At 40.2% G+C, this 21,541-nt stretch overlaps 1 long non-coding RNA gene across 1 annotated transcript; it reads left to right on the plus strand.

Annotated features, from left to right (window-relative positions):
- The first annotated feature begins 16,548 nt into the window (after positions 1–16,548).
- Positions 16,549–18,970, plus strand: LOC141630626 (uncharacterized). The gene is made up of 3 exons (XR_012537527.1): positions 16,549–16,728; positions 16,827–16,935; positions 18,718–18,970. It is a non-coding gene; the product is annotated as an uncharacterized LOC141630626 (long non-coding RNA).
- The last annotated feature ends 2,571 nt before the right edge of the window (positions 18,971–21,541 follow it).

A 21,541-nucleotide genomic window follows, 5' to 3' on the forward strand; every position in this document is an offset into this window, starting at 1 on the left:
AAGAATGTTGTCACGATTCTCAAGAAAATGATTGACAACTATAGAGATTGGCCGAGCAAGATAGCCTTTGCTTTGTGGGGGTATCATACATCTGTTAGGACGCCCACTGGGGCTACTCCTTTCTATTTGACCTACGGCATGGAAGCTGTATAACCAGTCGAGCTAGAAATACCATCCTTGCGTATTTTACTCGAAAGTCAAATCCCAGAAGCCGATTGGAAGAGGGATAGATATGAAGAACTCATCCTCCTGGATGAGCGTAGGCTACGCGCCTTGCATAATGTCCAGACATATCAAGCACGTATCAAACGAGCTTTCAACAAAAGGGTTAGGCCAAGGAACATCAAAGAAGGAGACGTAGTACTTAAATCGGTTAGAGCTCTTTTACTTGTTGACCCACGGGGAAAATTCAAACCTAATTGGGCCGGACCATTTCTAGTCAAATCCATACTCCCAGGGGGTGCGGTTAGAATCACAGACCTAGATGGGAATGAGTTTTCAAACCCTACAAACCTTGACCAACTAAAACGATACTATGCCCAGAATAGGAACGAAAATGCGCCTCGCGTAACCCTACGTGTCGCTCTTGTGGCACTAAATAAACGGCCCCTGGCCAAGCTGAAATAAGCTAATGTCGCTGTGCTCTTGCATTTTGACAAGTTCGTCATCCTCCTATCATCAAATAAACTAAATTCGCACCTTCAGAGTAAGCAAAAGCTCATGCTTATTTTCTAAGTTCATTACAAGCTCTTGCTTCGAACAATTATTCTTTTACATTTACTACGCGCAAGGGTTTGATTTCATTTTTTTAAGTGAATATGTAGGCAATCCTTCACAGGATTCAACCCATCATATCTAAAATGTAAATAGAAGGACATTTGCATCGCATTTGAAATTCGACAAGAATAATAAATAGAAAATCACAACGGTTTCATAACCATTTAACCTTTTTTATTTCATTCATTTGCTAATAATAATAGTAAGCTACATATAAAAATAGAATAGGCTAGGATTCTAAAAACCCCACCTTTTTATTACAATAATAATAATAATAATAATAATAATAATAATAATAATAATCAAATAAATAAAGACTCGGGCTATTCCTCCATCTTCCCCTTGCCCTTGTCATTCCTATCATATTTCTTGTCACGACCTCGAGCCGGACGCTCTTGCGCCACTTCAGACCTAATCACCAACGGTCTTTCTCGAGGCCTAGCCTTTCCATTCTTACCAATCACCATTTCCGCGACAGGAGTAGTCTTTGGTTTCTTCGAAGGATGAACAACTTGAAACCCGACTTCTTCTTCTCCCTCTGTCAGATGCTTCTCTTTCTCTTTCTCTACCTCGCGCACCTTGTAGTCAACGGGCTCGCGCTTCCTCAATTTCTCGCGCTCTTCCGGAGTAGTAGCCTTTCTCCATCTCAGATAAGAATCCGACACCCACAAGGCATTGGCAGAGAAGTTCAAGAACCACATGTTTCTTTGGGCCCATTTAATGGCCCACTCTCTTCGGCTCTCTGTATTAAGCGCTAAGCAGTCTGCGGGACGGTGTCAAGCCTGGGGATCGTCTGTTTCAGCCCAACTTGTCTCATCAGTCTTTCCGGGAAGATGCGCACCATAAACTCCAATCCAGGAATGCGCACGGACCTAGTGGGATCCAAAGAAGACACTCCAGTGACAGATTTGAGGTGCCACCACGGTACGACCCACCTAATCAACGGTCCATCGTCGCTCTTCAGCTTGTTCTTCCAATAATCACAGACCCGAGTGAAGTCCACTATATACAAACTTGTCCTCATCGCAATCGAGCGAGCATGATAGGAAAGCGCATGAACTGGGGGCTCGATCAATCGGAGCCGTTCCATAAGCCAAACCTACCAAAAGCGGGTATTAGACATAAAAAAAAAAACGAAAAGAAAAAAAAAACGAAAAAAAAACGAAACAAAAAGAAACAAAAAAAAAAAAAACGTCTTTTACCTGCAAAATGACGGGACTCCCCAAATACGGTAGATCGCGGTTGGATTTCCTACTATCCAAGCCCAGAATAATCTCCCCCAAGCATAAGCAAGCTGGGCTCCTGTGCAGCTCCATTTGCTCAACAAGGCCCAAAAGACGGGGATCACCTCTCAAGTCTTCATCAACATGCCCTTGGAAGACATACACATGCAACAAGCAAAAGCCAAATGCCCTCCGCCTAGCAACATGGGAAACGGTGGGGTCGGCCCTGTTGATGAATCGATCTATGAAGTCCAACATTCTCACGCCCTTTGAGGTAACTAGACGGTCCACCTCAAGTCTAGTCAATCCAAGCAAGTCTCTAAATTTGCTCTTATACCCTTGCGAAGTAGAAGGAATGGCAGACAAGTGTTCGGGATCCCACCCACCAATAGCAGCAATTTCTTCAGGAAATGGGCAAATATCACCTCCAGGGAACGCAAAAACATGGTAATTCGGGTCCCAATAGTCAAGGCAAGCATCCAAGAAAGGTTTAACAACCTTGATGAGTTTTAAACTCAACAAAGACCCAAAATTATAAGCACCCATATCATGCTTCTCCATATTCGAAAATTCGTTGGTCCATTCCTTTAAGCGGATCTCCAAAGTATTCATGATGGAAAATTTCTTTTTGAGAATTTTATGTAAATAGACGAAGAAGAGACGGAAGAATTATGTGAATAAAAGCTCCACCCGCGCTTCTATTTATACTAATTTCTGTTTCCAAAAATCCGTCGAACAGTAACGCTTGGGACAGGCAGACTGCCTTTGCGCCTCTTCAAAGGGACGCAGCTCATGCTGCGCCTCTTCCCCAGCTTCACTTCTGTGATTTTCCGCGTGGGATCTTTCCTAATTCACTGACGAATAATTTCCTATTCCTACGGGTTATTATTTTGGTAAATACGAGAAGATTACCATGTTTCAAGTTTCCTAATTCCGCGGGCACGTATTTCGAGGCGACATCGACATTTTCGCCATTTTACCACACGGGCACATTTTCATTTTAGGAAATAAATTTCATTTTCTTTTTTTAGGAAATAATTCCAATTCATCATTTTAGGAAATAATTTTTATTTTAATCTCACCATTTCTATATTAATTTTTAATTTCTTAATTTCATTTCTACATTTCTAACTTATAGATTTTTTTTTTTGTTTCTTTTCCTTTTTTTAGGGGGTAACCCTCCCTACCGTCTGGTCATTTCCGGCAAAATTTTTGCATTTTTGCATCCTTTTGAGTCACTCGTTTTGCGCTAGTTAAGGCCATATGTATATATAAATTTATGCTTTGCGTGTTTTCTATGTAAATTTCGGCAGCATGACGGCGTAAACCGTCATCTACCAAACCTGTTCAAAACTAACCTGCAGATACAAGTAACACAACCCAGCAGCAAAGGCACTCAGGCCGTCGTATATACACCAAACAAAGGAAATGTACAAACTGGGGGCTCAAGCCCCAAACAAAGTCCAAAAATGTTCAAAATCAATGTACAAATGTACAAAATACGACAAAAAACTACACAAAACTACTGTTGGGCGCCCTCCAACTCTGCAACTCTCGCCGCAAGAACGGCGATCTCGGCGTCCCGAACCTCGAGCTCCCTCAACAAGCGAGTTGTCTCCTCCCGAGACTAGGTCAACTCTCGCTCCAGCTCGCGGTCACCCTGTAAACAATAAATTGGCTCATGTCAATCGATTCAAGCAAAATCGGAAAATCAAAAATCAAAAATCAAAAATCAAAAATGAAATAGGCATAAGGTTCATACCTAACGACCTCGACCGCCGACAAGTGCCTCGACGGCAGTAGCCCGCAGCCGGTTGGCCACCCTCCACAACGCCACGAACCGAGACGGTGCAACCTGCATTTTCAAAAAGAAATTCTCAACAATTGAACAAACTCAATCAAATGTGTTCTTACACAAAAGTTATACAAGTTAGAGGCTCACCCTCCGAATCGATCTTGCCGGTCGTCCAGGCGGCATCCAAGATCCGTCACGCCTACGTCAAAGTCACGCAGCTCGGAGATCGTCGTCCTCCCGGTCGCGTCAGTGTACTCGAGGGTCTCGGGGTACTCTGGGGGCTCGATGCCCGCCGCCTCGACCTCCTGCAAAGACAAATGGTTCTCGTTAATTGATGATCTTTCATCATGAATCTCAAAATCAAATCAAGAGGAAAAATAAAAGATGCTCACCACTACCGGCCATTACGCCAACCTCCCGTAAAGGAACACCGAGTAGTCCTCACCAGGAAGAAGAAGGGCGTCACCACTGGCACCAGCCAAGTCCGCCTCCCTCTCAGCCTCAGAAGGCTCCCTAAACATCGTCCTGGGAGGATCGACGGGAACCGTCAACGCGTCCCGAGAGCACTGACGAGCTAAGCGCTCGCCCAAGTACCACACAAGACCCAACGACGTCCTCAACAGCAGTCGGCTCGAGCTCCTAGGCCGAAGGACCTCAGCCACGAAAGGAGGCGCTCCAGCGTACTCCGCCCAAGGTCTGGGCACCCACTGTGACAAGATAAAACGAAGATCATCCCTATGATCATTTAAAAGCAAATATAATAAGCACGAGTGAATATAAGTGAGATACTCACGCTGTCTAGCTGAAGAGCGTTCACGTCCCGCCGGTAGACGTTGTGAGAAGAACGCTTGCTCTTCGTCCGGCCCATCACCCAATCCCTCACCACGGGATAAGCCCTCTCCAGCGGCTCCGTCCTCCTGGGCGCGAGGCTCGGGAAGTAGGAGTACACCAACGCCTGTAAAGCAGAATAATCAATGACGATCTTTTGTGATTTGATAAAGAAAGGGAATTTACTTTGGTCTAAAGGAAGGTTCATACCTCCAGCAGTAGTCCAGGTCCGACAGCACCAGGAGAAGTGCCCTTCTCCATCAACTCCGGATGAACCATGGCCCTCATGAAGCGGATGAGGACCGCAAAACCAGCAGTGACCCAGTCCCAACGCCCTAGGGAACTCAGGTCATAAAGGAAGGGAAGAAGCTTGCGTCGATGACCTCTCGCCCTTGTCTCCGAGGTAAATCGAAGACGAAACCACGAGCCACAAACGAGCCCTCTCGCTCACCAGACAGGGAGGAGGAGCTGTCTCCCTCCCGTCAATCGTCATCGCGCCGGGTCTTCCCCGCAAAGTAGTCTCGAACATAGGAACGGGTATCAAACCAAGATCATGAATGACCTTCGGCGACAAGTTCCAGCCGATCAATCTCCTCGCCTCGGCCGAGTCTGCCTCATGGCAATCTCCGGCCACTTCACCTCCTCGGTCCCGCACGGCAGACCAGAAATCATGCCGTAGTCCTCCAGGGTGACTCCCACCTCACCGAAAGGCATGTGAAATGTGGAAGTCGTATCCCAGAATCGGTCCAAGAAAGCGCGGACCAGGCTAAGGTTAGCCCGCAACTTCCTCTTCGCGATGTCCCTCCAGACCTGCACCAAAGGACCGAACGCTCCACGCTCGATCATGGCCCTCTCCTCCGCCGACAGCCGCTCGTAGTGCTCCATCGCTGTCATGTACCCCGAGAACGACCTGATGTTCCCGGCCTCCTATTGTGATTTGAAACAAAAGCTATCTTTAGTTTTGGATAGAAATTTGAAAGGAATTTGAAAAAATGAATGAAAGAGGTTGAGTAATGAGTAGTGAATTCCTATTTACCAAACTCTTCACCGTCCTGTAGGACAGGTGACCCTCTGCAGCCCACACCAGGTGCCTGCTCTCCCAAGTCTCAGCCCACGCAGGAGCTCCTCTCAACTGACGACCTCCTCGTCCGACGTTGGCCCGTCTCGGGGCCTCCTCCTCATGGACCTCGTCTCCAGCAGCCATCACCGCAGCGGTGAAGGCCTGCTCTAAAGCCTCCTCGACGAGCAAGCAACGTCTATCTCCATGGGAGCTCTCCCAGAAGTAGAAGCCTCATCACCTGCAACATTAAAGCAAATTTAGGCCGCGTCACGTGACGACAAGCCTTGGTTAAGGGATTTTTGAGCCTTCGGAAGCCCTGAAATCGCTATTTTCTCGCCATCCTTGGCCATATTCCCACCAACCCGATCGCTCATGTGGTAATTTAGGTCAAGTCAAGCCTAATTTGAAGCCTAGTCTCGGGTTCGAGGCAAAATTTCGGCAGCATTTCGTTATAATGGCGATTATGCCCTAGAAAAGTGTCCTGAAAAAGCCGTCACAAACCAAAATTCCGAGATGGTAGAAAGGTTACCCATCATTCAAGGATCCCAAATATCAAGTTTCATCACAAATGGGCAATCCTAAGGCTATTTTCGAAGCAATTTACGGTTTAGCTGTGAAACCGTCTCAAATTCCACTCAAAGGCTCAAAACTTAACAAAAATCCGAGACAAATACATGGTTATGTTCCTAATACTACCTACTATGCATTTCAAATACCAAATTCACAAGGCAAATGCGTTTGGGGAAAAAGCCCCAAAATTTAGACCAAATGGGTCATAAACCCTAATTTTTTCGGCTCAAAATTGGACAAATATGGATGATTAATGCAAGAATGAGACACATACCTCGATTAGTCATGATTAATCCAAGCTTTTGGATCAAACCTTAGCGGAAATGGTGAAGATTTGAGAGAGAAATTGTGTGATTTGTGTTTCGAGCAAATGAATATAAACCTCTGACTATCGCGTTTTTACGCAGAAAAAACACTTTGGGGAATAGACGCAGCAGGCGCTACGCCTCTTCCAAAAGTCGCAGCGCTTGTTGCGCCTCTTCCCTGTGTTCCCTCCATACGGATTTTCAAAAATTCGTTATGAATTCGTTATTTGTGGGCCCATCTTTGGTGCGCCTCTTCCCCGATGCTATTTTATTCTTTTGGTCCGTTTGACGATTTTCTTTCGTTCCGGCCCGCATTTCCAAGCCAGCAGCGGACTGTCGCACGTCATTTATTGCTTCCAAGACCTTTTGCTTGTCGCAACGAGCATTTATTCCTTCACAAAATTCGACACACCTTCATTATGTCTCCAGCGAGAGTAAGCGGATATACTTTCCCTCTCATGACAAGAAGAATAATTCCCGATCATGTCTCCAGCGAGAGTAAGCGGATGTACTGTCCCTCTCAAGACGTGAGGATTAACATCTACCTAAGCAGATTTCCCCTCAGCAGTTCCCGCCTGTGTCCTGCTACTTGCAATTGTTTCCCGAAGACTACCCAAGCAGTTTTCTCTCAGCAGCTCCCGCTTGTGTCCTGCTACCCACAATATTTCGTGTTTCCCCGCGGAGTTCGACAAGGAGTCATTCTCCAGAAGTTCCCAAACCAATAGAGTTCCTATACCCAAGCTTTAGTTACCCTTAAGTTGAACTTATATTTGGCCTCCTTCCCGTCGATGCTTTCATTTAGGGCCCCACACCCTAGCACAAATCCTTTACATATCCTTTAGGTCTTACCCTTAGCTCCTACGCTTACCCTTAGCTCCTATGCACTCTGCAAGCATCTCGAGAAGAAGTCTCAGATATGATCTCTTCTTATGGCTGGCGAGCCTCCTTACGTAGTCTAATGGACTTTAAACGACCCTCCCCGATAGTCGACAGACTCTAAAATGTTCCCGACGACAGGTCCTTGGTTCAGACCCCTTGAGCCGCCTCGCGTCGCCATAGTCGTCAGGTTGTAATCTTCGATTGACCTGATGGCTATACTTTGACTTTCGCCTTGTCCAAGCCTCAGTCAAATTGGGGGCTCTGTAGACACCTCGTTTATGCACCTCTCGCAAACCACCCGGTGATGATTGGGCCGCATGTTTGGTACGCGGAACGATTTATGACAATTCGTAAGATTATCGTCAAGTGATTGCTCAAATATTAATGTCTACCTCTTAGTTGTCATCTACATGCCGATACGGTCGTTTTGACAGTAATTAGAGTACATTCGGAGTCCGGGCCTAAAACCGTCTCCATTCTCTGATAACCGTTAAATCCCGAGTCAGAATGTTCTGGAATGTTCCGGATAGTTCTATTCCATATTTCATAAATTTTATCTTTTAGTAAACAATTTCCCGTAATATTCACATAAGATATTAAGGAAAACCGAATTATTTCCGTCCTACCATAACTCAAACACGGAAATCTTTCTTCCGCAGGAGGAAACCCCTTGGGAACAGACGCAGCAGGTGTTGCGCCTCTTCCAAGAGACGCAGTGGCTGCTGCGCCTCTTCCCAGGCCCTTTTCTGCGTATTTCTCGTATCTTTTTCATATCTTTCCGAGATTCACTTCCAAAGAGTCTCCGAAACCCTAATTTCTCCACGTGATTAGTATAAATAGGAGCCTTCGCTCCTCATATTTCTCACGCGAGTGTCCGCCCTTCTCTTCTCCCTTTGCATTCTAGACTTTGTTCTTACTTTTTGGCGTCTACGTGCTTGAACTTTCGACCACGTAAGCTCGGATCCTTCTGAGTACCAGCCTCCCCGTTTGCATGACTGACCAATTTGACCAACTACACATCAATCAACATAATTAACTTAATCGTTTTCCTCTTACGAGGGCACTTTCTTTGCATTCGCGTCGAGCATCACTAATCGATATCTTAGTCCTTCTCGTTTCGTCAACATGTAAGTCTGAGGGTGTAAATCTCTCTTTTATTTATTGTATTTTATTTATTGTAATCATCAATTGTAAGGTTTATGTCGAAAATACCATTAAAACCGATTTCTAAAACCATGTTTTAAAACCTCTTTTTACGGATTTCCAGTAGATAACCGTCGAGAAAGGACGCAACAACTGCTGCGCCTGTTCGAAGGAGCGTAGTTCCTGCTGCGCCTCTTCGTGAGGCTGCCGCAGTTCCTGCTTCCTTTCTTCTTCGTTCGTCCTCTGTTATTCGTCAAAATTCTTCTATTTGTTTCGTTTGTTTGTTAATTCTTCACCGTGATAGTATATAATTCACATGTATATTTATTATTCATCATTAATATGTTTTAATCATCACAAATCCGACTTAAATCCCTAATAATCTAATATTTGCGGGTTTTCGTCATTAAATTCAATTCCGGGTTATAGAGATTCAATTCATCAATATTGAGTTTCTGGAATTCGTCTTTGATATAGTTTTCATCTGTCTTTTGTCGTATTCATCGCATATTCGTCATTAATCCATCGTATCTAACTTATTTAATTGATTTAATTTGTTTCGTTTGTTAATATTTTTCACTCCTGTAATTAATCCATCTTATGTCAATTCGTTTAATTCCGTCTTATTCATGTTTTGCTGCTTTCACGACCCATTCATATGTTAAATAAACATGATAATCACTTCCATCCGAGTAAATAATACCAATTGACCATTAAATCACCAATTAACATTAACGGCTTGGAATTACGGCTTCACAGCCAGAACTGAGCCAAGGAACAGACGCAGTGTCTGTTGCGTCTATTCCAAAGGACGCAGCTCTGCTGCGCCTGTTCCTGGCTGAGTTCTGTCCCTGAACTCCGTTTCTGCCTTGACCTGGTGTAATTAGTTTACATATTAACTAACTATTAATCGTAATATCACGCTAATTCCTGTTCGTTAATTTATTTGATTCTTTCTTTCTTTCTTTTATTCTTTTTCTCAAATTATCCGTTTTAATGGTATTTTCGACATAAATTGCCTAATCCGTTGTAATTAATGTAATTTTCATTATTTTAATTTATAATTATTGTATTTCTTTTATTATTTGCATGTTTACATATATAATTGAACATTAAATCCTACCTCGACATTAATTGTATGCTAATTACGTGTTAACCGACTTAGTATTAATTCTCACATGCTAGGATTAAAACTTGGATGTTGCATTGCATGCATATAATCGACGATATATCAAGTACGAATAACTTCCCTAATCATTAGTAGAGGCCGCTATCGAGGCGGGCGGGATTAGGTGTTCGATCAAAAGAGCTTCCTAATACGTACCCTCACCCCTTACTCCAGATATCTGTGAACACCCGTGTTCATTGGCATCCACGAGAGTCATTATAGACATAGAATGCTAAGGGTAACGATTGCTTAGTGTTCATGTCTCTACTTTGTGTCTTGACATGACACGAGTATTCGAACGGTTCCAATTTCCCATAAAATTGGTGGCGACTCCATACCAAAATGCAAACGCTTGTTTCTCTTTTTGTAACGCCCCGTAATTTCGGACCGTTAATATATTTCAAAAATGATTTATTAATCAAATAAAATTTGATATTTAAAGTAATTAAAGTAAAAATAATTCAAAGAAATATAATTTTATTATATTTTGAAGAAAAGTATTTATTTTGATAGTTTTGAAATGTTTAAAAATAGTTTAAACCGTGTAAAATCGTTTATTTCGAAATAAGGGCGTATCGGGGGGAAAATGACAATTCGTTTGAACGTTGGGTAAACGAATTTGGAAATGGGTCGTATGAATACTCAATTTTATTGTAATCTCGTGTTTAAAAACTTTGGTCTTGACGGAATTTGCGTTTGACTTACGGATTTAATTATTATTGAAACGAGTCAAAACCGACTCGTAAAAATCCCGACTGAAAATCCCGCACTTTCCTTTTCTCCTTTCCTTTCTCCTTTCACGCGCACCACCCTTCCCCTTTATTCTATTTTTCTGATTTTTTTTGTTCTTAGCATCATCGTCATCAACATCAAACCAACAAAACACCATTAACATAATTTCAAGCTCAAAATCGACGTAATTTCTTCGTTACTAGTCCGTTTTTCGCGTAATTTACCTTTCCGGAATCCCCTCGACGCGATCTACAACTTGGTACAATTTAATTTCAGTTTTATTGAAGTTGTTTTAAGACCAATTTTCGGTATTTTCGGTTTTATATGCTTATTATTGTGTTTTAATTGTTTATTTAGGTGAAGGATTGGAAGACGAGTTCGGGGACTCGTATATTGTAGAGGATAGCGGCTAGTGTCGTTAGGGTTTGGGTTTTCAAGGTGTTAATTGCTCTTTTTCTAGCTTAAGGTAACATATTTCGAGTTACTCGACGAAAGATCGTCACATGTTTTTGATTTTTGTATGTTTGGTGATTTTTGTTGGTGTAGTAATTTTCACATGTTTAGGATGGTTGCATGCATGTCAATTGTTAGCTTAAATTATGCCTTTTGTTAGTTTAAATTATCAAAATTGAATTGGGGACGATTAATTAATTTTCAGACGGTCTTATAATGTATAAAAATGAAAAAAAAGAGGAGAAATGGTGCGGCAAGCGGGCCGCAAAGCAGCCGGCAGGCCCACGGCAGCCCCGGCCGGTCTTGGGGTTGGCCCGGGTCGGTCCGTGCTTGTTTCGCGGGTTTTCGTACAATCTTGGTCTTTTCGGGTTAATTAATATTAGAATAGTATAAGTAACAAAAGGGTAGTAATTTGAATTAAAGCATACTAGTAACAAAAATTATGTTAACGGAAAAATTGTGCTTATATTAATAGTTATCATATGTTAGGATAGTTTACAAAATGAAATTGTAATTCATAGGCTCAAAATGAATTTTATAGCGATAATTGTAATGCTTTGTTGATTGTGCCGAAAACTGAGCCTTAGTCCCTTTGAATGATGCGATGTCAGTTAATTGAGTGATTGGTCACCGCAATTTGACCCGCACTGTCGCAGGCGGTGGGGTTGCGGGTAAAAATTCGGTTGAATGAATTAGATAATCGGCCTTTTTCTTGTTTTAGGCCATTTATTATATCTCTATTTCACACGTGTAATTAGTTGAATTTAAATAGCTTCTTATTTAGTTAGTTGAATTTAAACAGCTTCTTATTTTGTAGTAATGGCCCTAGATTCCCCTAAAGCCTTTAATATTGTTAAAATTGCTAGAATTGGAAGTTAGTATTGAATTCTTATTGAGGAACTGTTGGATTGTATCTTTGTAAATAGACATTTATATAGCCTTTCACATGATAGAATGTTAGCATTTAGGTTGGTAAGTAGGACTTTTTGCCCTCTTAAGGTTAAGTGGGTGTCTTACTTGACTTGTGTGGTGAGTCTTGTGTGGTGTGGGCTAAAGTATTCAAGCCGGGACTATTTGTGACTAGGTCCTAGGTGAGTATTTCGGCCTTCATCATAGATAGGTCTTTATAGTCTCTGACGAGTATATGTTCACCGCTTGATAGCCTTTGTGTTCCTGACTAGTGGATTTATATCCAAGTTGGGGCATGACCTCGGTACTTATTTTGATAGTAAGTGGTCGGCTTAAGTACTAGCCAACCCTTCGGTGGTGTCCTTAGGGTACTCACTTCACTTTGTTTTAAAAAAAGTTGTGAGTCTTGGGTGCGGTGGTGTGTATCCGCATGTCTAGGTCTCTTGCAGATTTTAGGCTATGGTTGTGTTGTCTCTTGGCCATGTTTTCTTAATAGTAACCGCTGAGCCAAGATACCGGTTCGATTACCTTCCCTACCTCGTGGTATAGACTCAAGTTACAAAGTGACTATTGACCGTACTAAGAACTTATGCCTGTCTTTGATATATTGCCCTTTCTTGTATGGTGATTTTATGAATCGTAATAGGTGAGATGTAAGCGATTCTGATTGATAAAGTTTGGATTACTATTTGTTATATGATTCACATGATAGTTTAGTTTGGTCAGTTTAGGGGTCATTTGCTAGAATACATGATAAGTAAATGGTTTATCAAATTGTTTACATGTTACATTACATGTTACATTAATTTTGACGATTCGTGGCTGGGAGGACTCGAAGTTACTCCCCACTGAATTGTGGCTTTCGTGTTTGTATAAAATGCGATTGACAGGTTGTTGATGCTTAGTTGGGGTCACAGACGAGCTAGTGAGCAAGGAACCTTGGACCTAGTTTTGGCTATTCTATTAGTAAACCTTTTACACTTTTGGTTTGTATATTATTTGAAGGGACATATGTCTCCCTTTTCTATTTTTAGTTTGTATCCTTATATTTCCGCGTCTTTAGTTATGTATGTAAATTAGTTTATCAGCTGTTGCAGGGTTTATGACACTCTTCTTGAGTTGGATTGGTTGTGAATGGTTTAAGTTAGAAAATTTTTTGAAATTGCAGGTTTTTGGACTAGTTGAACCATTTACAAACATATCCTACCAGTTTTTCTGTAGAATATACGTATTTAATTAAGGCTAGATTTAAGGGTGTCACAGTTGGTATCAGAGCTTATTTGCTCCCGACGCACGTTTGTGCACCCCACCTAAAATCACTTGACCTTTTAATAATAAACTTGAGAGATGGGTAGGATGGGTAGAGTTAGGATTTTATGTGGTAGTCTGTTTGGGATTGCTAATTGTTAGGTACTAATTGATTTTCTCTTTTGTAAGATGGCTCTCCAATAGATGTAGATAATGCAATCTTACCTTAGTTTTCCAATCTCGTTGTTTATTCGTCTTTCCAATTCCTCTTCTCTCGCCTTGGTAACTACCTTTCAATTCTTTCTCCCGATTTATCTTAGGTTCGTTTTCTTCTTATAATAAAGTCCATGTGGACACCTTCCTTTTATTCCGCAGGATAGTCCCCTTATTCAAGAGAACCCGGTTTTGAGAGAATGTAACTTTGGAGGGCGTGAACGAGTTGAGAAATTGATTGGTTAAGGTTTGAGTGGTATAGGAGAATATAACTTGGGATCCTTTGGTTAGACTTGTTAGTTGTGCATGATATGAGAGCCTAGTGAGTTTAGGAACACCTTTGGATTTATGTCTATTGAGAGCTTGTTTGTTATAGATGATTGAGCATGAGGTACTACCTTAGCACATAAGATGGAATGAACCTGAGCTACTTCATTTGAGAGTCTCGATGTTTCTTATGGAGAATTAAAGGAATGATAGTTAGCCCTAATCCTTGTAGGCCTTGAAAGGAATACAACAGGACATTGACGTTGCTTAATGGTTTGGTATCGTACTTTGGAATTAGTTAGTTTGTTAAACCTTTTGAGTTGACCAAACCTAGTATAGAGTAGCCTTTGTTGACCTTTTTAATCATATCTGAATTTGGGAATTTTGGTGGAAAGTTGTTCGATGTAGTTCGTGAGTTCAAGGATGTGATTCCAATTTATGGTATCGGAGACTAGAAGTATTAAGTGGTGAGATGATGGAGTAGACAAGCTATGGTACTTGGGGATGACATAGTAAGTGAAGTTCAATGACGAGGATTGTAAAGGAGATATTTTGGGACATGGATGGTAACAAATGAATTTGTGTGGTGAATTGATTTTGGCTCTTAGAACCAATTGAGTTGAGGAATACCTACCATTGTGGAGTCCTTGTTAATCCTATGATTTGGTAGACTTTTGGGGCTTTGTTGAGCACCTTAGTGGTGTAACCTTATCATATCGATCTTAAGCTTTGATGAGTGTTTGGTAAGCGGTAACCCTTTCATTGTGCCGCTTCTATTCCCCTTTCCTTCTCTTTAACGTTTGTTGAACCCTGTTTTTATGCCAAAGTTTACATATCTTCTTCTTGCCCTAGATATCTTCTTAACTCGAATACCTCTTATTTTTGTCAACCGTTATCTTTACGGCCCGACTCTTAGTTTCCTAACTTGTCGGGTTCATGCACCCTTTGAAAATATTTTACCGTTTCTCTATCCCGTTATCACTCCTTATCTCCTTAGTATAGTTGGTACTCTGTTGACCATGTTTACGAGTTAGTGTGAAATGTGATTTGAGGATATAGGATTGACTAAGTAGCCGAGTTTGTGATTGGCTTCCATAATCACTTTGGAGATGAGGGTTTGATAATGTATATGTTACCGTGTGAGAAATGTTAAATGTAGGATTATTAGTTGATTTTAGTGAGTGATATTGATTACTACTTGAGGTATGGTATGAGAGTGAGAGTAAGCTACATTATTGGGAGGTTTTAGCACTTGTTTTGGTAACTAGAAAGGGTAATGGTATGGTTGACACCAATTGTTAGGCTAAGGAACATAATTTCAATTTATGGTTTTAGGAACTCTGAGGTGATAAAGTGTTGTTACAATTATGACCTTGTTCCTTGAGAATTTTATGGTAAGTAAGTTTAGGATATCAAATTTGAAAGAATACTCCTTGGGGATGTTGATGACCAGAATGGATTGGTGATGTAAATTTGTATTAGTTGGCTCTTGTGAGTTCAGAGAGACTTAGTCTTGAGAAGAATTTGTTAATCCTATAGTTTTATAGACCTTGAGGTCGCGTTGAGTACTTGAGATGATGGGATGATGTTGTAGCTGAGTGTAGATTCGCTTTTCGCAATCCTTAATAAGCAAAAGGATAGAAAACTTGAGATCCCTTTTGATTTTTCAGAGTTTGGGGTTGGTATGTTACTACCTTGTTTTGAAATGAGAATCTTGTGGAATATTTGAGGAACTTTCTCTTGGAGTTTATAGCTTGGTATTGGGTTTTTTGATTGAAGGTTTACTTTTTGAGGAAACCATAGTTGACACTAGTTGGATACGAATATAGCTTTGTTGGAAGTTTTGACCTTGGCTTGTGGAAGTTGTTTCTGGATGTTTGAGGATTTGGAACGATGAGATCACACTTATAGTGGAATACCTTGTTTCAGGGAATAGATTTGGATGAGGTAACATAAGCAATTGAGGAAACCCTTGGGAGTGATGTGGTTATGAGTTTTGTTGTTAGGTTGTTTTTGGAACCGTTTTGGGTGTTGTTGTAGTTTGTGATAAAAGTGTCTGACATTTCCTTGTTGTCTGATTTTCCTTCTTCCTTGATCATGAGCGTTACCGCTCATACCTCTTTTCCTTACTTCATCATACTCCTCTCATAAGTTTGATGTTGGTAACCTATGAAACTCCATGTTTGACACCCAATTAGGTTCGACTTCAATTCTTACCTCATGAAACTCATACAGCTCTTTTGATTATTATTCTTATTATAGAACTTTAAACTAAAATTTTGAAAATGCTATTATGATTTTCAATGTTTTTTAACATTAGTGAATGTTAAATCTCGTTGTTGGAGATGTCCCAATAATGGGTTTTCTCATTTATTGGTGTAGAAATATTTTTATGTTTTGATATGAATATGGATGTTCTTGTCTGATCAACAAGAGTATCACCGTTTCATTGAAAAGATACCTATATTTTCTAATAACTATAATTTCTCCTTCTAAGTTTTGAGGACGAAACTTTTTAAAAGGAGGGGTGATTGTAACGCCCCGTAATTTCGGACCGTTAATATATTTCAAAAATGATTTATTAATCAAATAAAATTTGATATTTAAAGTAATTAAAGTAAAAATAATTCAAAGAAATATAATTTTATTATATTTTGAAGAAAAGTATTTATTTTTATAGTTTTGAAATGTTTAAAAATAGTTTAAACCGTGTAAAATCTTTTATTTCGAAATAAGGGCGTATCGGGGGGAAAATGACAATTCGTTTGAACGTTGGGTAAACGAATTTGGAAATGGGTCGTATGAATACTCAATTTTATTGTAATCTCGTGTTTAAAAACTTTGGTCTTGACGGAATTTGCGTTTGACTTACGGATTTAATTATTATTGAAACGAGTCAAAACCGACTCGTAAAAATCCCGACTGAAAATCCCGCACTTTCCTTTTCTCCTTTCCTTTCTCCTTTCACGCGCACCACCCTTCCCCTTTATTCTATTTTTCTGATTTTTTTTGTTCTTAGCATCATCATCATCAACATCAAACCAACAAAACACCATTAACATAATTTCAAGCTCAAAATCGACGTAATTTCTTCGTTACTAGTCCGTTTTTCGCATAATTTACCTTTCCGGAATCCCCTCGACGCGATCTACAACTTGGTACAATTTAATTTCAGTTTTATTGAAGTTGTTTTAAGACCAATTTTCGGTATTTTCGGTTTTATATGCTTATTATTGTGTTTTAATTGTTTATTTAGGTGAAGGATTGGAAGACGAGTTCGGGGACTCGTATATTGTAGAGGATAGCGGCTAGTGTCGTTAGGGTTTGGGTTTTCAAGGTGTTAATTGCTCTTTTTCTAGCTTAAGGTAACATATTTCGAGTTACTCGACGAAAGATCGTCACATGTTTTTGATTTTTGTATGTTTGGTGATTTTTGTTGGTGTAGTAATTTTCACATGTTTAGGATGGTTGCATGCATGTCAATTGTTAGCTTAAATTATGCCTTTTGTTAGTTTAAATTATCAAAATTGAATTGGGGACGATTAATTAATTTTCAGACGGTCTTATAATGTATAAAAATGAAAAAAAAAGAGGAGAAATGGTGCGGCGGCGGCAGAAGCAGCCGGCAGGCCCACGGCAGCCCCGGCCGGTCTTGGGGTTGGCCCGGGTCGGTCCGTGCTTGTTTCGCGGGTTTTCGTACAATCTTGGTCTTTTCGGGTTAATTAATATTAGAATAGTATAAGTAACAAAAGGGTAGTAATTTGAATTGAAGCATACTAGTAACAAAAATTATGTTAACGGAAAAATTGTGCTTATATTAATAGTTATCATATGTTAGGATAGTTTACAAAATGAAATTGTAATTCATAGGCTCAAAATGAATTTTATAGCGATAATTGTAATGCTTTGTTGATTGTGCCGAAAACTGAGCCTTAGTCCCTTTGGATCGATGCGATGTCGATTAATTGAGTGATTGGTCACCGCAATTTGACCGTGCACTGCCGCAGGTGGGGTTGCGGGTAAAAATTCGGTTGAATGAATTAGATAATCGGCCTTTTTCTTGTTTTAGGCCATTTATTATATCTCTATTTCACATGTGTAATTAGTTGAATTTAAATAGCTTCTTATTTAGTTAGTTGAATTTAAACAACTTCTTATTTTGTAGTAATGGCCCTAGATTCCCCTAAAGCCTTTAATATTGTTAAAATTGCTAGAATTGGAAGTTAGTATTGAATTCTTATTGAGGAACTGTTGGATTGTATCTTTGTAAATAGACATTTATATAGCCTTTCACATGATAGAATGTTAGCATTTAGGTTGGTAAGTAGGACTTTTTGCCCTCTTAAGGTTAAGTGGGTGTCTTACTTGACTTGTGTGGTGAGTCTTGTGTGGTGTGGGCTAAAGTATTCAAGCTGGGACTAGCTGTGACTAGGTCCTAGGTGAGTATTTCGGCCTTCATCATAGATAGGTCTTTATAGTCTCTGACGAGTATATGTTCACTGCTTGATAGCCTTTGTGTTCCTGACTAGTGGATTTATATCCAAGTTGGGGCATGACCTCGGTACTTATTTTGATAGTATGGGGTCACTTAAGTACTAGCCAACCCTTCGGTGGTGTCCTTAGGGTACTCACTTCACTTTGTTTTAAAAAAAGTTGTGAGTCTTGGGTGCGGTGGTGTGTATCCGCATGTCTAGGTCTGCTTGTGATTTTAGGCTAGGGTTGTGTTGTCTCTTGGCCATGTTTTCTTAATAGTAACCGCTGAGCCAAGATACCGGTTCGATTACCTTCCCTACCTCGTGGTATAGACTCAAGTTACAAAGTGACTATTGACCGTACTAAGAACTTATGCCTGTCTTTGATATATTGCCCTTTCTTGTATGGTGATTTTATGAACTGTAATAGGTGAGATGTAAGCCGATTCTGATTGATAAAGTTTGGATTACTATTTGTTATATGATTCACATGATAGTTTAGTTTGGTCAGTTTAGGGGTCATTTGCTAGAATACATGATAAGTAAATGGTTTATCAAATTGTTTACATGTTACATTACATGTTACATTAATTTTGACGATTCGTGGCTGGGAGGACTCGAAGTTACTCCCCACTGAATTGTGGCTTTCGTGTTTGTATAAAATGCGATTGACAGGTTGTTGATGCTTAGTTGGGGTCACAGACGAGCTAGTGAGCAAGGAACCTTGGACCTAGTTTTGGCTATTCTATTAGTAAACCTTTTACACTTTTGGTTTGTATATTATTTGAAGGGACATATGTCTCCCTTTTCTATTTTTAGTTTGTATCCTTATATTTCCGCGTCTTTAGTTATGTATGTAAATTAGTTTATCAGCTGTTGCAGGGTTTATGACACTCTTCTTGAGTTGGATTGGTTGTGAATGGTTTAAGTTAGAAAATTTTTTGAAATTGCAGGTTTTTGGACTAGTTGAACCATTTACAAACATATCCTACCAGTTTTTCTGTAGAATATACGTATTTAATTAAGGCTAGATTTAAGGGTGTCACACTTTTCCTCCCAAGCGCCCCCGTGGGCCCCCGCTGTCCACAAAGAGTACCTTGTGGTGTGATAATTCCCTGGCTACCGTTTATTCCAAGGTGACCCTTGAAACCATGCAACTATCATTCATCCATGTTCTACCATATTTTTGTCATCAAAGGGAATGGGCACAAAAAGAAATTGTTCAAATTTGAGTTCAAGAAATGAAAAGAAAAGAAAAGAAAAAGTTTGCAAATGCATCAAAAGAAAAGAGGAGTAACAAAAATGAAAACTCCTATGCTTCAAATATAAGCACTCTCACTACATATGGGGTGACTTTGAAAATGTTCAAAAGAAAATGCAAAAGTTGAAAGTTGTCAAGTATTGAAATACCAAAAATCAAAAGAAACGGCAAAAAGAAAGTGTTCTCAAATGTTATATGCCACAAGAAATTGGGGAGAAAAACAACAACAAAGCAAACTCCCAAATGAAACTCAAATACTATCGATCCCTTTATCCATCGTATCCATTTTTGTGCATGGTAGAGAGGGGACGACCCTTCTTCTTGTCTAGGCAAGAGGGGGAATTCCGCAATCCTCCAGTGTTTCTAACACCATAGGGAGTCTATTCTTGACAAAAACATTTAACGATTGAGGACACCCTTCTTCTTGTCTAGGCAAGATGGGGAATTCCGCGATCCTCCAGTGTTTCTAACACCATAGGGAGTCTATTCTTAACAAAAGCATTTAACGATTGAGGACAAAGGTACCCTAGCTTGACACAACTTGGAGGTGATTTATTGGTATCCTTCTAGGCTTAGTAGTTTGAAGAAATTGCATCTATGAAGGAGTGTGTACCCTTGAATTGTCCCCTTTAGATAATTTTCACCACTTAGATGAGGAAAGTGGCTATTCTTTTGGTAGATGCATCCGTTACTCGATTTTGTGTGCTTTAATGTTTGGATGTGTCGCCATTTTGGCAAGACCCACCTTGCCTTGCAAGAAGGTATCCTACCTCATGTTTGTCTTGTTGTGAGTTGAAGGGGCGGAGTGAGACCCGCTAATTGTCTCATGTCGGCTATATTAGTAGGATAGTTTAAATAAGGGTCCTAGTTTTGTCACCTCTTTACTCGGGACGAGCAAAGGTTCGGTTTGGGGATATTTGATGTGACCATTATTTGAGCATATTTAGTCCCCGAATTAGCCTCGTTCATATGCTTTTTAGTGCATATTTGGGTCATTTACTATCTTTAGTTCTTTGTTTTGCATATTCTTTGAGGTTTTGTTTCCTTGGTAGGAGAGGAGTGCAAACCTTACATTTTCATGGCAAAATAGAGCTAAATTGATCGAATTTAATGACCAAGCATCAAAGAGAAGACAAGACTAGAAGGCCTTTGTACATATTATGGTAGATGGGCAATGATGAAGAAATCCTTGCATCCCCGACTAAATCCCGGAGGATAATTGGAAGAAGAGAGGAAGAAAAGAAGAAAAGAAAGGCTGTGATGAGATCCGCTCGTCCAGCGTAGCAAGACGCCCGTCCAAGACTGCAAAGATCCGAGCGTCTTTGCCATAGGGACGCCCGTCTAACCACGCCCCAATCCGCTCGTCCAAGCATCAATCCGCCCGTCCAGCCACCCTAGAATCCGCTCGTCCCGACCCTTGGACGCCCGGATTGTCTTACAGGCCCATACGTCCTCTTCTCCCCTCCATTAAAGATGCGCATATTTTCGGAAGACTAGCAAAAAGGAGACTCGCATCTTTTCTGAGAGGAGCGATTCCTCAAGGACTTAATCGTCATTTAAGCCCTTAGTAAACCTTAATTTGTATACCTAATCCCCACTATAAATACCCCATTAGTCTAATTAGATTAATCATGTTCTTCTTATCAATCCTTAGTGTAGTTTATATCATTCTAATCTCTTCTTAATCTTGTAATCAACTTCTAATTAAATATTAATACAAATCTCATTTCCTTAATTTCTCTTTTGTTCATCTTTTATTTTGGGTAATTGAAGATTATTTGGGTTATTATTGGGAGATTGACAACCTTCCAATCATTCATCAAGTACTTTTATTATTCTTTGCTTTATTTTGGAATCATTAGTAGGTATAATTCTCTTAATCCCTTTTTAATTATTGTTAATCATCTTCATTTATTCATCATGTTTTGCTTTGTTAATATGATTGACAACCTTGTTAACATGTTAAACTTGATAATGAGTGAGTAGTTTCCTTAACTAGGGTTAATGGGTAATTAGGGGAAACCAACACGGGGGATGATTCATGCTTAATTTAATATGTTTTCATAATTTATTTGCTTGCTTGTTGTGATCTCAACTTATGCACATGTTATGTTTGATGAAATGCAAGCCTATGAATCCTTGCATTTTGTACCCATCACTTACCTTTTCAATGAGACTTGTAAGACATAAACCAACTCGAGTCTCATTAGACCATGCATATAGTTGAGTAGGGAGGAT

This window comes from Silene latifolia, chromosome 2 (genome assembly GCF_048544455.1).
Source record: "Silene latifolia isolate original U9 population chromosome 2, ASM4854445v1, whole genome shotgun sequence".
NCBI classification, from domain to species: Eukaryota; Viridiplantae; Streptophyta; class Magnoliopsida; order Caryophyllales; family Caryophyllaceae; genus Silene; species Silene latifolia.